This window comes from Urocitellus parryii, chromosome X (genome assembly GCF_045843805.1).
Source record: "Urocitellus parryii isolate mUroPar1 chromosome X, mUroPar1.hap1, whole genome shotgun sequence".
Classification (NCBI taxonomy): Eukaryota; Metazoa; Chordata; class Mammalia; order Rodentia; family Sciuridae; genus Urocitellus; species Urocitellus parryii.
The window spans coordinates 33769129-33787756 of NC_135547.1; positions in this window are offsets into that span (position 1 = coordinate 33769129).

Here is an 18628-nt window from a genome sequence, read left to right on the forward strand (position 1 = left end):
CGGCTTCCAAGGACAATTACCATAGATGTTATACACATAATTAAACATTCCCGTGAGACTGTCGAGTTCCTGATGCTTTGTCTTTTAAAAAATCATTTCTTAATAAATGTCTATGGTAACAGATATGCCAATTACCCTGATATGATCATTACACATTTTGTCTATTTTAAAATATTATTATGTATGAAATGAAAATGAAAAGCCATATTTCTTATTGTTACATCTAGTATACTTACCAGCTTCATTTGGAGCCTGGGAGATAAATTAATGATGAACATTGTCATGCCAGAAGTTTTTTATATTTTGTTGATATAATTGGAAAATCATAGTCCCTCCTATTTTATCATCACCATTATCATTATTCATGAACCCTGTATTTCTCAAACTACTCTATCCTAAGTATGATCATATAGCACAACAGTCACAAAGGACGGTTCTGCCTCTTTCCATTTCATAACAATTCCAACTCCCTCAGACAGTTTCCAAATAGTTCTGGAAATCTACAGTATTTCCCATGAGCTCTATAGCTACCCTATGGCATTCACCATTCTCCTACCCACAAACACCTTCCTACTCCAGCTCTCCTTGACTAAGTATCATATTACCACAAATGCCAGGAAGTCACAGCTACACTTCCAAATGCTCACCAAAGGAAAGTATGAAGCTAATGACTGACAGAGGCACTGCTTCCAGTTCCAGTGTTTAACCATATCTGCCTCAAGTCTGCCACCATTCATTTTTTGAAGGAGTTGAAATCCACAAGAGCCCTGGCTCCTGTCACTTTTGAAACCATTAGTATAGGCTATTGTCTTTGCAGGAGCCACTATTAACAACCACTGCTGATGCAGAGCACTCTTATCTACCTAAGAGATTGGAATGAAACAACTCTTTTAGCTGTCATTATCCCCTCAGGCTAAAACTCAGTCAGGATCCCAGGTGGACCTGGCCAGAGGACATCTTGAGTTACAACACATGTACTGTCGAGAAAATACTTTTTCTTCTCACATCATGACACATTGTTCCTTTAACCAAGGAAATGTACCTCTCACCTCTTTTCAGTTTAAGTGTATTCTATCCCAGAGTTTCTTTCAAATTGGCCTCTTACTGGGCGCTTTCCAAAAGGTCTGTTGATCTTCCCAGATGTGCATAAATTCTCAGAAAGAAAAAAAACACAATGCAGGTTTAAGAAAATGTTCCTACTATACATATAGAAATGGAACATGTGGAAGGAGAAGGGAAGACTTCTGATTATTCATGTATAATGAATTATATATACTTTAAACATAAAACATCAGTTCAAGGATGAATATGATAATATGTACACCCTACCTAAGTACTTTCAAGCTTTGGGGCCAAATTATTAATAGTGATAAAACTGAGACAAGAAAACAAATGAAAATGCATTTATATAAATACATTAAGCTCTCCTTCACTTGTTGTAACTCAGTTTTTATTTAACAATATTCATTGCAAAAGAATATCAGTAATTGCAAAATTTGTCATATTGAATAATCCTTGTCATAATTACATTTACACAAAATCTATAGCTACTATTACTACTAGTAGTTATAGAAGTTAATGATTATTCAACACATACTACTTACCATATACTATGAAGTATGGGTGGATTATTTTATTTCATTCTCAGAAACCTCTAGATAGGTCCTATGATCAACCCCATGTAACAGATGAGAAACTTTCAGCCTAGAAAGAAATAAGTGCCCTTCACAGAGTCACAAAGTTGAAAAACAAAGAAACCAGGAATGAAACCCAGACAGTCAGATCTCAAGAGTCTATGCTTATAACAATCTCCTCTTAAAGGTGCTGAGTACTACTCAGGTATGAGATACAGGAGCAGAAGGCTATGACCTCTTATCCTGATGAGCTGGATTGCATGATGTCCACATTTCCACTGGCCTGTTATGGTGGATTATCTTGTTACAGACTGATGATTCCACTCAGGATAACCAGAGGGCATCTAAGAGATGTGAAGACAACTGGAATTTGAGGAACCAATACCTCAGCAAAGAGAAGAACAGGGAAGTAAATCAACACTCTCCAAGAAGCTTTTCCCTCTAGGGCATTTGTCTATTCTAGACATAGGGTAAGATAATAGCAAACAAGGTAGAGGGTTGTGGTTAAGAAGCAAATAAATTAAGGAAGCTTTTGGAAAACTCACAGAACTAGAAGGGCAAAAATGGAGTTTGGGGCCTTCAAGGGAACCAGAACTTTGAGGACCAACATCTCAGAGAGAAGAGAAGCAAAGAATAATGAGCCAATCATTTTTCTTTTCCACCTTGATAATTTGTAAAATTTACCTGCTGTGCAGAGCAACAGTCTAAGTAAGAAGCTAAGTAGAAAGCTGCAGAAAAGTAAAGCCAAATTTTCAAGTACTTTCTTAAATCTGCATTCCCATAAGATATGAGAGGCACTTGTAAACACAGCTGTTCTCTATTGTGATCCCTAGAGAGCTACACTCTAGGCCTAGGACAAAATACAGGCTGACAGTCAGAAAATACCCTGAAACACAGACTGGATTCTGTTCAGTCCCTAATTAAATCATAGGGGCCAGTTCTTAAACAGGCTGGCCACCTGAGAATAAGGCAAACCTACTCCAGAGGAAGACATTATACAGAATCTCTATAACTTTTCACATAAAATGTCCAGTTGTTTTTCATGTATAATGTCCAACAATTCTTCATGCATAATGTCCAGCATTCAAGCAGGTAGCAGAGAAATCATCCCTCCCCCCCTCCCCTCAAAAAAAACCCACATCAATTCAGGAAAAGATAAGGAATGATAGAAAAGATTAATGTCTTGATAAATGATAATTAATATAGACTGTATAAAAATTAATAATAAAGTCTTCTGGGCTCAAAAATATAGGGAGAATTAAGATTCATGACAATACCACCAAAGACTGAAGCACATAAATGGATTTTAAATAATGTCAGGTCATAGCATCATCAAGGAAGGGGAAGAAAGTACTAATATATATTAAACTGCATGATATCAAGAATGAATATTGGAATCTCTAGAGCAGTGCTTCTTGGGACCTCTTTACACTCTTAAAAATTATTGAGAATTTTGGTGAACCTCTGTTTTGTAAGTTATGTTGTTGACATTTATCATATTAGAAATTAAAACTGAGAAACTTTTAAAGATATTCATTCACTGACTCATTAAAAGTAACAGTAATAAAATGTTTACCTATTAACCCAAAATCATGCATTTCAATGAAAAATGATTATATTTATTGAAAGAAAACATTTAGTGACAATAATAGCATTGTTTTACATTTTTGTAAAATATTTAAATATCTGGCTTAATACAAAACTCTTCCATCCTCATATATGGTATTGTATTTAGTCTATTATAATATCACATCTTTGGTAGTTTCTGGAGAATCCCATTGTATATCCACAAAAGAGAGAGAAAAAGTAAACTATATTAATATTATTAAAAACAATTTTTATCTCAGACTCCTTGAAAGACTCCTAGGAACCCCTTGGAGCCTCTGGATATCACTTTAAAAACCACTGTCCTAAAGTAACCACTGAAATAATTTGTACATAGAAAGATAATAGAGGGGCCAGGCCTGATGGTACACTCCTGTAATCCCAGCAATTTGGGAGGCTGAGGCAGGAGGATTGGGAGTTGAAAGCCAGCCTGAGCAACTTACTGAGGCCCTAAGCAACTTAGCAAGACTCTGCCTCAAAATAAAATACAAAAAGGGCTGGGGATGTGGCTCAGTGGTTAAGTGCCCCTGGGTTCAATCCCTGGTACCAAAGGAAAAAAGTTACTAAATGGGAATATAGAAAATAATTAATTGTTTTAGTTATACTTAAGGCTAATTTCTCCTTTTATAAATGTCAGAGAAGGGAATATAAACACATGAAAAAATAGAAAATAATAAGATAGATAGTAAGTGAGTAATTATGTTAAGTATAAATGGACCAAGGCACCAATTAAAAGACTAAATTTGATAGTATAGTATAGGTTCTTTAAACATTGTTTGCAAAAAGTATATATTAAATATAAGAACACAAAATGTTAAAAATAAGAAAATAGAACAAATATATTATGTAAACACAAACCAAAGAAAGCTAGCATAGCTCTATTAATATCAGACAGATTTTAAGGCAATGTGTTAGTACATTTTCCATTACTATAATGAAATAACCGAGGCTGGATGTCTTACAATAAAAAGTTTATCTGTCTCACAGTTCTATAGGTTCAAGGACATCATGCCTACATCAGCTAGATTCTAGTGAGGACCATGGCAGATGCATCACAATGGCCAGAGCACATATAAGAGTGAAATATCACATGGTAAGACCAAAAGTCAAAGTTACAACAACCTACTCTTGTGAGAACTAGCTCAGGGTTCTATATAAACTACCTTAATCCCTTCAAAGGGCATGACCCAGTGACATCAGGACCTCCCACTAGGCCCTGCCTCTTAAAGGTCCCACTACCTTGCCACCACCACCACATGGAGGACCAAGTTACCAACACATGAAACTATAAAAGACAAAATCAAAACATTTTCAAACCATGTAGGCAAGGAACATTACTAGAGATAAAGGATACTATAAAATGATGAAGGAATCAACATATTTGGGAGATGAAAAAATTCTAAATTTGTAAATTTCTTATAAAATTGGTTTCAAAATATATACAACAAAATACAGAACAATTAAAAGAAGATAGAAAACTACTTTTACATTGGAAATAAAATAATAAGACAAGTATGTAATAAAGTATTAGAATACAGAAGGACTGAACATCATTAGTAACATACTAGGTCTTATTCACTTTTCTGAACACTGGAAACATGATAGAAAAAAAATATTTGCCAAAAATTGACCACATGTAGGCTCATAAGGGCATTCTCAACATACTTTGAAGGACTAAAGTCAGATATATAGAAACAACGGATTTTTGTGTTAATTTAGTATCCTGCAACTTTACTGAATTCATTTTTCAAGTTCTAATGGATATTTGTGAAGTCTTAAGGGTTTTCTACATATAAAATACTGCCATTTGCAAACAGATAATTCCAAACATTGAAATTAATAAAATCACATTAACAATAGCATGAAAATAGGATAAAATACATAGGACTTTGTCTGTAAATAAAATACAAATAATCCCTGTAACCAAAAACCATTGACAAACAGACCAAGATAATAGAATGAATACTCTGTAAATAAATGCACAGATCTACTGCTGATTGGTTCTCAATAAAGCTGCTAAAAATGTACATTAGTCAAAGGACAGCCTCTTCCGTAAATGCTGTTGGGAATATCCATGCACAGAAGATCGAAACTTGACACCTATCTCTCAACCTGTACAAATATCAACTCAAAATTAATCAAAGACTTTAATGTAAGCCTGAAACTCTGAGACTACTAGGGGAAAGCACTGAAAGATATTGATCCATGCAACGATTTTCTGAATAATTCTCCAAAATCACAGGAAACAAAAGCAAAATTTGACAAATGAGATTACATCAAATTACAAAGCTTCTTCACAGCAAAGGATAAAAATCAACAGAGTAAAGAGACAGAGACAACCTATAGAAAGAGGTAAAATATTTGCAAACTATTCATCTGATAGAGGATCAATAGCCACAATATATAAGGAACTCAGAAATTCAACAGCAATAAAACAAATGATTCAATTAGAAAATGGACAAATTATCTAAATGGATATTTTTCAAAAGAAGAAATTCAAAGGGTTAACAAATATATGAAAAAATTCTCAATAATCATCAGGCAAACTCAAATCTACAATGAGATAATATCTCACCCCAGATAAAATGCTCATTACCAAAAAAAAAAAGAAAAGAAAGAAAAAAGTAAAAATATGGTGGGGATGTAGAGGATATTGGTAATAATGTAAGTTAGTACAGCCATTATGGAAAGCAGCCTAAGTGTCCATCAACATATGAATGGATAAGGAAAATATGGTATATGTATACACAGTGGAATAACTAATCAGACATAAAAAAGGATGAGATCCTGTAATTTATGACAACGAATGGAAGTCATTATGTTAATTGAAATACTCCAGGCACAGAAATCCAAGTATCACATGAGCTCACTCATGTGTGGAAGTTTAAAAAAAAATGATCTGGTAGAATATGAGAGTAGAATGATGATTACCAGAGGCTGGGGAGAATAGTGGGGAGAGAAGGATGGGGAATGGTTCATCATGGGTACTAAATTCTCATTAGATAACAACAAGTTCTGGTTTGCTGCTATACAATAGAGAGACTATAGATAATGATAATATTCCAAACACTATTTAAAAGCTAGAAGAAATGATTTTAAATATTTTAATCACAAAGAAATGATAAATGTTTGAAGTAATAGATATTTTCACACTCACTTGAACATTATATATTTATGAAAACAACATATGGAAAAAAACCTGCCCTCCCATGTTTTTTGCAGCACTATTCTCAATAGCCAGATATGAAATCAACTAAGATGTTCATTGACAGAAGAATGGATAGAGAAAATGTGGTATATATGCACAAGGGACTATTAGCCATGAAGAAGAACTAAATCCTATCATTTGCACCAAAAAGGATGGAACTGGAGAATATTATGTTAAGGAAATAAGCTGGACACAGAAAGAAATTATTTCATTATCTCTCTCATGTGGAAGCTTAAAAAATCAGTCTGGATGTAAAAGAGTGATTGCTAGAAGCTGAGAAAGACAGGATGGAGACATAAAGGGAATACAGATAATGTGTATCAGAACAGGTAGATGGAAGGAATATATTCTGGTGCTCCACAGCATAGTGGTGTGACCATAGTTCACAATAAAATATTATGTATTACCAACAAAGATGTTGTGTCTGCCGAGAACTAAAAAATAAATATTAAAAATTCTTTCTCTCTCTCTCTCTCCTCTCTCACTCTCTCTTTAAAAAAAAAATATTATGTATTTCAGGAATAACTACAGAATAAAAGCTTGAAATCTATAGAAATGACAAGGAAATGGAAATGGTAATTACCCTGATTTTATCAGTATATACTGCATAAATGTGTCAAATTATTACACTCTATGCCATAAAAACGTACAAGAAGTATTACATGTTAATCAAAAACTTAAAATAAAGTAAATGTTTAAAAGATTTGCTAGCTAGCACATACTCATATTAGATACATTATAAGTCAACTCAGGGAATAATTTAAGCAAATATGTGTGCACTTAAGCTTTTGGAATCTATTAGTTATAGACTAACACCAATTCAAAGACCAGCTCATAACTACTCATATTTCATGTGCACTGGTGATCTTAGAGAGTTCATAAATGCAAACTCACAGGTCCCAACACAGTCCTACTATATGAAAGTTCTAGAAATACCACCTAGCACAGTAGATATCTTTAGAGATCATCTGCTACAGTGCTTCTCAAACTTTAATGCACATGTAAATCACCTGGATATCTTGTAAAAATTCAGGCACTGATTCAGTAGGTCTGGAATAGAGACTGGCATTTCCCTCAGGAGAATTATTAAATATTCAAGACGATCTTTTATGTTTTCTGGCACTTTAGAATAGGAACACCTTCAAGTTGGTACATCTCTGAGAAGTATTTTTTCTTTGCCTTGAAGTAAACTTGCTGCTGGGATGTACCTGGGAGAAAGAACCCAGAAAACTTCTGAGTTAGTACTCTTTATGACCAAAGTTGGCCTGATAAACAAGTAAGTGTAATTTCAGGTACCTCTAAATTATCCAAAGTATGGTACAATTATCTGTATATTCAACTATTTATTCATAGTTTGATCAATAGGAATGCCAAGTCCCCGAGGAAGGTTATTTGGGTGATTTGAGTACTTAGATAGATGACAGTGTAATTAGCTGAAAGATCACTGGTTATGGCACAAACCATTATTATTATCATGATTGTTAGATTTCAACTTTGCTTTATCATTGCCTTTATCATAAACATTCTTAGAAGAGTTCCCCCAAACATTTAAGAATGTGGATATGAAGGAAAAACACAAAATATGCTATATGGATAAAATGATGACAGCATGAGAATTTGAAGTGTAACTTTTCAAATTTTAGAATTAGATATTCTCATTACCCAGGCTGACCACACTGTCACACTGGGTAGATCACAGGTCAACAACAAAAATGTTCCCTAATCTAAACATCCCTGTAGATAGCAAGAGAAGCTTCATTATTTGGCTCATGTTATATTGATGTTAGATAACTAAGGCTATCAATTTCCCTAAATGTCTCCATACAAACTAAAAAACCATTCAGCAAGAAATATAATTTCATGTGATAGTTTTTTACCATCTATTAAAGCACCACAAATACATTCTAAGCAGCCCACATACATAGATTTTAAAATGTATCATTTCCAAGATGAATTAATTCTTCATTATATTGCTATTGTTGTTATGCTCAATATATAACTCACAGTGATATGAAACAAACCAACTCAGCAAAAACTATCATAATACACTTGCAAGAGAAAGTATCACCCTCTTCAATGTTAGCTCATGACACTTTCTAAAACTTAAAAGTGTTTGTGGGTTTGGAAAAATTGTGATTTATGCAAATTCACAGGATCTTTTGCAGGGCAATATTGAAAATATTATGTAATTTGTTGTGGTGCTCATTCATTGCACAACTGAATATACTAAAAATCCGTTGAATCGTTTACTCTAAATGGATGAATTATATATCAATAAAGCTGTTGTTTATGAAAATTATATTAAAATTTCTTCAATCATTTATGTACATACAGTGACAAAATTTCAGACTGAAGACACATTTTTCTAAGACATTTTGAAGGTAATTGAGTATAAAAATATTGTGTCTTATCCTCTGCATGAGAGGTAATTAACTTTGAGAAATTAACTTTAAGAAAAATTGTTAGAATTCAAAATCTATATTGGAATAGATGCTTTAATGATTTATATCTCTAGAAGTAAATGATAATATTTGAAGTAGCTGGACTTAAACTAACACACAGCTTTCCGTCAGAATTTTACATTATTTTCATAGAATTTTGGAGTTTAAAAAGAACTTAAAGAAAATCCAACCCAATCCTCTCATTTTCCAGAAAAGAAAACTTAGAGGGGTAAAAAAGAGAACTGACTCATTTTAAAGGACAAATTCATGGTAAAATAACAATTTAACACAGGGTTCCTCACTTTAGATCTAAGGCTATTGCTAGGGAATTTAATCTCAGCCACACACAGCATGAAAGCTCCCAATCTACTATGATCATGAGGTCAAACCAAAAATCTGATCTGTGCCCAAATCTCCTACCTTATCTCCTGTCACTCTTCCCTTGCTTACAATTCTTCAGCCCCTTTGGCCTTGGTTCTCTAACATACCACAGGACATTTGTTTTATTTACTGTTCCCTCTACCTAGAAAGCTCTTCCTCCAGATGAATCTTTGCATATGTGGCTCCTACTTATTCTACAGATCTCTTAAAGTAACCAAATTTTAGAGCAAACATTCCTAAATACCCTATTTAAATTAGCCATCTCCTTCTACCATTAGTCAATCACAGTTCTTGACAATCCTTTATGGTTCCTTAACCTCATTATCATATTACATTTGCCTGTGCTTTCTAAAAATTAATTTAGCTCTCTTGCCCACCATTAGACTATATTTTGATCAGAGCAGAACTCCCAGTACATAATAGTTGCTTGGTGTACATTTGCCATAGGAATGTATAAATTTCCAATATACATCCTGAGTAAGCTCCCCATTGTCTAAATTCTGTAATGCCCTATTTTCATCTTCCAGGAACCAGGGAAAGCCTAGTGAGAATGTAAATCCTGAGAGCTAGAGCTAGGCTGGGTTGCCCCACCTGAGGTATCTAGGAAAAAAAAAAGATTCAAAGAGGTAAGCTAAACTAAAGTCCTTAGAGGATCAAGCTTGATAAGCAACAGTCAGTGGAAGTCAGACAAATCCTAAGGATAGGAACAACCAAAACTAGGAAGTGATGTCAAGAAGCAGTAGTAGTGGCATAGGAATGGAATGGCAGAAAAGACCAAAGAAATGCATGGTATTTCCTATGTGAATGTTGACAATGTGGTTTCTGCGGCTTAACTTTATTGGTTGTTTAGTATATGATGTGGGTAGGACTGAAGTAAAACGACAAGGTCAGGACTAAAAAGAACCACCATAATTTTAAAAGATTCATTTCCCTTCCCAACTTCCACACTGAATTGGCAGTATAAGATTCTGCTGAAATTAATGACAACATTTAGGTTCTTTGCCTTTGGCAACAGTTTGACAATAAAAGGTCCATAAGGACAAGTAAAATAATTTTTTTATGTCAGCCCTGGCAATGTGCTATTCACATAGTATATGCTGAGTAAATGTCTACTAATTGAATAAATAATTGAATGAATGGGCTGCTATTCAGCAGAGGCAGTGAAGGCAGCACTCTAAAATGAGCAAGGGAGAAATGCAGAATATAAGTTGACTCAATCTTTGGAAAGATTTTTCCTTCTTTAAAGGTCAAGTTATACTCTGTAGTATATTTGGACACTGTATGCTAGCTGACTCACTTGCTGGCCTGCACCATCATTGGGTATCTGCCCTTCTTTTCCATTTGAGACTCTCTCAATCATTCTATCCAGTTTTTTAGGAGGGTGTGGAACTTCCTCACTAGAAGATATGTTGTTTCCTGGAGAAGGCATAGAGAACTATATTATAAGTGATCCATAGACTAAGCTATAAAAGTAAACATGAGCACAGCAAATACTAAATTTGAAACGGCACAGAGCTTTATAAAGCCATGCCTGTGTTATAATGATGGATTTTTCTCTCCCTCTGCATCTCTCTCTCTCTCTCTCTCTCTCTCTCTCTCTCTCTCTCTCTCTCTCTGTCTCATCCTCTCACAAAACCATCCTTGAAAGTAATGATGGAGTTAGATTTTCTTATACTCTTAAGACTGAAGGAATTATGAAACAATTTTCAATTTGTTTTCTTAAAACAGATCAGGTGTAGTTCTCTTTTCTTTCCCCAATATACAAAGTTTTTGTAATGAGTTCAATCATTAAAGGACTGACAGTTTGTGTTGGTTACAGACATTGCTCAAACAACCCCTGTAAGCCTTAGGCCTGGGATGGTAAGAAAGTTATGGACATATACTAGAGTTGAGAAAGGGGAAGGGAAATGTTTCATTTTATTAAGTAGCTACTGTGAAAAATGTTTAAATAATGTATTATCCAGGCATGATGGTATATGTCTGTAATCCCAGACACTCAAGAGGCTGAAGCAGGAGGATTACAAGTTTGAGGCAAGCCTGGGCAACTTAGTGAGAACCACCTCCCAGCTCAAAATCAAATAAAATGGACTGGGAGTATAGCTCAGTGGTAGAGCACATGCCTAGCATGGGTGAGGTCATAGGTTCAATTCCCAATATCACAAAAAAGGCCCATATGTATTATCTCACTTAATCTTCACAAATACCCAATTCCATAGGAACCACTGTTATTTCCACTTTACAAATGGAGAAATGAGTGTTCTGAAATGTTCATATGAGACTTACACTCCAGCCAAGATGGAATACCAAGGACAGGATTTACCTTCTCATTGAAAACAACAACAAAAACAGACAGAATAAATTTTAAAACATTTTAAAGGAACTGGCCAGCATTCAGTGAAGTACAGTGATAGCTGAAGAATTTAAAAAAACAATTAAGGTAAGCTCTAGGATTGTCACAATTTACTACTGAATCTTAAAAATATTTTCCAAGATATAGCATAGGGTGGGAAAATTGAAGCAAAAGTCAATGGACTCTTTGCATTGATCAGATAGAGGTCAAAGTCCAGGGAGACTAATGCACCTAGACTTTATAGGACAGTAAATCAAAGGAGAGGTATTTATACATAAATATCATACTCCATAGAATATATATCAGTACATGTGCGAAGAAACTAATCAAGACTGAGAAAGAACCATCTGAAAATAATAACCTGTTCCCACCATCCAGATTGGAAAAAAATCTCATAATTCATGAGACATTAGGTAGAGTACACAAAGGGATGCCAAATAGGACTGAGCACTGCTCTAGAACCCCTAGCAAACCATAAAAGCAAGAACAAAAAAGGATCAAAATGGAACCAACGAAATTAACTGCATCATAAAGAAAAGTGCAGGAATATTTGTAGAAATTTTAAAAAAAGCAGCAGCCAAGAAGATGTAATTTCAGTACCTGGCATCAAATTGAAGATTAACAGGCATGCAAAGAGTGAGGAAATACGATCCATAATGACAAGAATAATTAGTTGAAACACTCAAAACGATACACATACTAGAATTAGCTTAGAAACATTGAAACACTATTATAACTGGACTTGTTGTATTTAAAAAGTTGAATAGACACATAGATATTAAAAAACCTACATGGAACTTCTAGAGATAAAAACTTAAATATGTGAAATGTAAAGGACATTAGAAGTGATTAGGAACAAATTGTATGTTATAGAAAGAAGATTAGTGAAATTAAAGGCATAGTAATAGAATCTATCTGAAATGAAACACAGAAAAAAAAAGAAAAAGAAAGAAATAGGGTTAGAGGAGAATATTATATGTCCCAAGTATACATGGTCATATTCAAAAAAAGAGGGGGGAAAGTGAGTGACAAAAAATGGCAAAATATTTTCTGAAAAAAATTCAAATTTGATAAAAACTATATATGTATTTCTATAAGAAGTTCAATCAACTCCAAGCACAAGAAATATAAGGAAAACTTCACCAAGATATATTATGATCAAATTGCCTAAAAGCAATAATAATGAGAAAAATCTTGCCAGACCCTGTGGTGCATGCCTGCAATCTCAGCAGCTTGGGAGTCTGAGGCAGGAGGATTGCAAGTTCAAAACCAGCCTCAGCAAAAGCAAAGCACTAAGCAACTCAGTAAGACCCCATCTCTAAATAAAATACAAAATAGGGCTAGGGATGTGGCTCAGTGGCTGAGTGTACCTGAGTTCAATCCCTCCTACCCGCCTTACCTCAAAAGAGAAAAATCTTAAAATCATCCAGAGAGAAAGGACTTGCTACATACAGAGAAGCAACGATAAGGATGACAGCATGTTTAATGTGGGAAGCAACACAAAAATAATAAAAGCAAGAAAGGAGTTTTGGAGCAACATCTTTAAAGTATTGAAAGGATAACCCTGTGTGCCTAGAATTCTGTATCCGGGAAAATACCTTCCAAAAATAAATAGTTGAAATAATTTATCACTAGAAGCCCCTCATTACAAGAATTGTTAAAGGACTTACTTCAGGCAGAAGAAAAACACCATATGGAAACATAGATTTACACAAAAGAGTGAAGAACAGCAGAATGATAATTACATGAGTAGAAAGAGAGACAGAAAAAGATGGATATGAAGGATACCTCTGCAAAAGGTAATTAACTGTTAAAACAAAGGTCATAATAAGGTACGGTGAAGTTTAAAACATACATAAAAATAAAATGCATCACAGCTAGAGCATAAAGGCCAGAGAGGAGAAATAAAGATATAATGCTGTAAGGTCTTATTAATACAACCAAAATAATTGGGGGAAAATTGAACCCAGAGGCACTTTTACCACTGAACTTAACAAAAACCTATCTCAAAATAAAAAATAAAAAGGGCTGGGGATGTGCCTCAGTGGTAAAGCACCTTTGGGTTCAATTCCTAGTACCAAAAACAGAGGTGGGAGCTCTAAAAAGAAGGAAAAAATAATAAAGATGAGGCTAATAAAAAAACAAACAATAAAATGACAGACTCAATCTAATGATAGCTATAATCACATTTAATATAAATAATCTAAACATCCTAATTTAAAAAGCAGAAATTTCTAGATTGGATTTTAAAACAATATCCAGTTATATGTTGCTTACAAGAAACACGCCTTAAATGTAAAAACACAAAGAAGCTAAAAGAAAAGAATTTAAAACTTTATGCTAACACTGCTCAGAAGAAATTAGAATAGCTATATTAATATCAGGCAAAGCTGATTATAGAACAGAGTTTTATTTATTTATTCAAGTTCGCACATCTACCCAGGACTTGAGTCCTGATCTGTCTTATTTCAGAAATTGTTTTTGTGTTATATTACACCAGGGTGTCCTTTGTTAACTGTCTCTTAGAGAACTGTAACTGAACATTCTCAAGGAAAAAGTCACCCCCCACCCAAAGAACTCCTAATTAGCAGTCAGAAAAGAGATTGAATTTCTGATCCCACCTGTTCCTGATTACCTATACAAGCATGAGGAGATTATTTAACCTCTCTGGACCTCAGTGATCTCTCCAATTGAATTATGATATTGGAACATATTTTTCCAAAGGACACATGTGCAATCACTACCACAGCCAGATTTTGACCCTGGTCTAAGACTTACATTCCCAATAGCTCAGGGTTTGGCACCAGACCCCAACAAGACCACATGCTATCCTAGATAAGAAGTTTTTAGGAACCCAGTACTCTGAGAGATGGGGTGGGGGTAGTGAAACACAGGAGGGCTGCAGTGGTCTGGAGATAGAATTGGAAAAGGCAAAGTTTATGATCTTGGAAAGCACCCTGCTAAGGTTGTATTGGGGTGATGCTAAATCCTGCCGTGCAGAAGGCCTTCCTCAGCCAAGACGATGACGCATTTTCAGTTCATTTCCTGACTTGAAGCCAGTCTCAGACTTGGATCAATGATCTCCCAACCCCCTCCAGTCCCAAAAGGCATTTGAGAATTAGACCAAGGATGTTGCAATATCCGTGGAGAAAATTCAGCTACACATTTAATATTATTCTTGAAATATGTCACTGCATCTGTTTTGAGCCATCTGAGTAGTTTCTAGATACGTGTACAACAGACATCAGGCATATTCATTCAAATGAATATATACTTCCCTTAAGCACAGGCAGAGAGTGTTTTCAAGTTTTTCCACAGAAAGGACTGTTCAAACATAATATTTTGAAAAGTCATTAGTCTTGCCTGGCAGATTCAGTTCCTCTTCCAGGATCAGTTTTATTATCTGTTAATAGTGCACACTTTTGTTTCCTAGTTCTGTGAACAATCAACAATAACTTTCTCTAAATCAAGTATAGCTTCTGTCTGTGGCTTCCTCTAGCTTCTGGCATAACTTCTCAAAGGTATTCATTGCTACCTTTTCTGCTCCTAGTCCTCTCATCTTCCAACTCTTGTGAAAAAAAATACCCTTGGTCTGGGACTATGGCTCAGTGGTAGAACTCTTGCCAAGCATGCGTGAGGCACTGGGTTCAATCCTGGTACCACATAAAAATAAACAAAGCTATTGTGTCCATCTATAACTAAAAAAATATTAAAAATAAAATAAAATAAATTTTAGAAAACCCTAATCTTTTGTTTTTACCAAGTTTTCCTGGAAAAAATGTGGGATAGGTAGGGAGGAGATGAAATAGAGTATTCATTGGAAGCCCACAAATATAAATCATATTAGTCTGGAATAACAGTGCTGCAAGTGACTGTAGAGGTTTCCTAGTCCAACTCTTCTAATTTTATAGATGTAGGCCTAGAGAGTACTTGCCCAGAGTCACACAGTGAGTTTGAAGTTGAGCTAGGACTGGAATTCAGATTTACTAACACAAAAATATATGGATTTTGTCCATTTTGCCTTCATAAATGATACTCCATTTTCACAAAATGTTTCATTGGTATTCATTTAAGCAGGCTGAGACAAGTTTGGGTAATCAGATAGCTATGCAAACGGACATCACAACACAATTAAAACCCACAATTACAAGAAACCTATATTTTGCCCCAAGGTTTCTTAGTCATCTAGCAAAGAGACCCAGAACTTCGAATGTCAGTTGGTAAATAAAGATCCTATTTTGGAAGAAATAAAGGGGGTTTGCTTCAAGAAGGTGTATGTATCTCTGTTAATGATAGCACACATTTTTCAAAATAAAATTGATGTTTTGATCTGGCCATACTTCACTCTCTACAAAGCATAGTTTCTGTGCTCATTCCCTTAAAACAGTGGGAAAAATAATTGGGAAAGGTGGTACAAAAGAAAAGACTTGTTTTGTGATTTAATCCTTAGGATATAATTATGTGTGGACATATTCATATGTGTGAATATATGTGCATATATTCATATACAATGTGTGTGTATATATATATATATACACATATATATGTAATGCTGAGAGAGAAAATATATGCCAGATAAGGTCTGTAGCACACTGACATTTATGTAAATTAAAAATACATACATACAAAATAACAATAGGCATTTTACAAAAACAAATAAAATGAACTACCCATATCAAATGAATTAGAATGCTTATAGTAAGGGGAGGAGAACAAAAGATAGGAAATGAAAGCATACTAGATAGACAGACGATAGATAGATAGATAGATAGATAGATGATAGATAGATAGATAGATAGATAGATAGATAGATAGATAGATAGATAGATAGATAGCAAAACCTTGCAGGCACTAGTGGTGATGGGTGTTGTGACTGAGGGATATGATAAAATCAACCCTTAGCCTTTTAAGTCCAACAATACAAATGAATCCAAACAAAACAACATCTTTTTGACTATCACTCTGGGAAAGAGACTCAGTAAGGTACATTTTATTGTTCCTTTTGTATTAAGATTGGATTATAAAGTTTGAAGACAACAATGACTTTACATACTGAAATTTCAGTAGGAATTCTGGACCTTCCAATAGTCTAGATCATATAAGGCCAAATTGCATTTCAATGTAGCAGGACTCTAGTACCTATTGCCAATATATAAATGATAATAATATTTCTGTTAAAATTTAGAATTAAATATTTAACCAGCTACATATGTGTATTTAATTTGATTGGGAAAGGAGGTTAGAAGTTTTCCTTGGGTTTGCCAATTTATGCTTAACTAATTTTAGTCTAATTTTTTCATTTGGTTCATTGTTTTTAGTTTGTTTTTTTCTTCCAGTTGAGTGTTTGGCCACACTTCTGGTCCATATTGCATCAATAATGTGTTTCATTCTGAAGTTATTAAGGAAAGAACACATTTCCATTACAAGCATGTAGTAGTATAAATTTCCATTCTGGGTCCTGAAAACACGTCAGAAAGAGTCTCATTATACTTTGCTAATTAAACATGTAAACATATCCTTAGTGGAGACAGGCTTCTTCCTTTCCTAGTTTCCCAGCAATGCAGTCTCCTTGGCCAGCATTTGAACTCTGGTGAGAAGAGAGGGAAAAAATAGGGCAAGCGGGAGGGGTCCACCCTGGCTACATTTCTGTTTCTAATTAGATTTCTAATAGACTATAGGAAAAGAAAGTACAAGAAAAGGAAGACTACAATGTAGTATAGTAGTTGTTTAGCACTGGAGTTTTGACATCTAAAACTTTGGACCTGAATGTAACTTCATCACTGAGTGACCGGGTATGACCTAACCTGAGCCTCTCTTCCCTTAAAATTGAGATAATAACAGCACCTATTTCTTAAGGATGCTGTTTGGTGAGATGACTATGTTAAAGCACAATCCTAACACACTCTAAAGCACTTGATATACGTAACATAATAGCAGTAGATTTAGAAGTACTACTAGTTATAATGATAGTAATAATCATGATGTAAAAATCTCTGACATAAACGACCAACAAAGGTCCAAAATTCAGTCTTGTAAAATGTAGGACTGAATCATTGAGAGGAAAAATATAATGACCAGGTGATCTGAACAGCCAGCAGTCTTCCATTTTTAAGGGTCCAGCTGCACTAATAAAATCCATCTGGCTCCTATATGCAGTTTGGCACCTCTTAATGGAGGTTGTCCACTCAAATACCTTCTCTCTTCCCTCAGTGCTCCTATGTCTACCTGAGGAAGAAAACCCACCCTTACCTGAGAATGGAGCCCAATGGGGTATGTGAGCCAATCACTAATTCAGTTATATTTGTGTCTACCTTGAGGTTTTGGTGTAGTAATACAAAAGGTAAAATATGTTATATCTTTAAAATGTTATTTTCATATCTTATATGTGTGGAATATGAGTATATATTAAAAATTGTCTGTCTAAATTTGACTACTGTGTAGACACTGACCAATTATGTCACTGTTATGTTTGGCTTTTTAGTCCTAAGAAGGAAAGGACTTTCCTATTACTTTTGATTTATACAGCTGATCATAGGAAGGCTTTAAGTAATGGTGGTGGCAATGCTTTCTAATGCAGTCACCATGGCTATTAACAAATAAGATGGTTCCTTTCTCATAGTAGGGGTCAGAGGTGACAGTTTAAAAGATATCTGTAGTGTTCTAATTCTTATAGGATGCTTAGAGTTGAGCCCTTTTATTCTCCAGCCACAAGGTTTGCCAAGTTCATTAAGGTGTTTTTCATCACCTTGGCTAGTTACATGGGTAAAAACAGAACAGAAGTAAATTGACCCATGCCATAACACAGAAACCCCTGTAGACATCAATAGACAGGAAGAAGCCTAATATGCTGGGTCTACACATTAGAGGTAAGCTAAATAGATCTCAGACACTACAAAGGTTTCCATACAAACTAAATGCCCTTCAGCAAATAAGATTCCTCCATGACATAAATAGATTTCTTGCTTGAATAACCACCATCTGTCAGGGCAGTTCATACATAGCAGCAAAA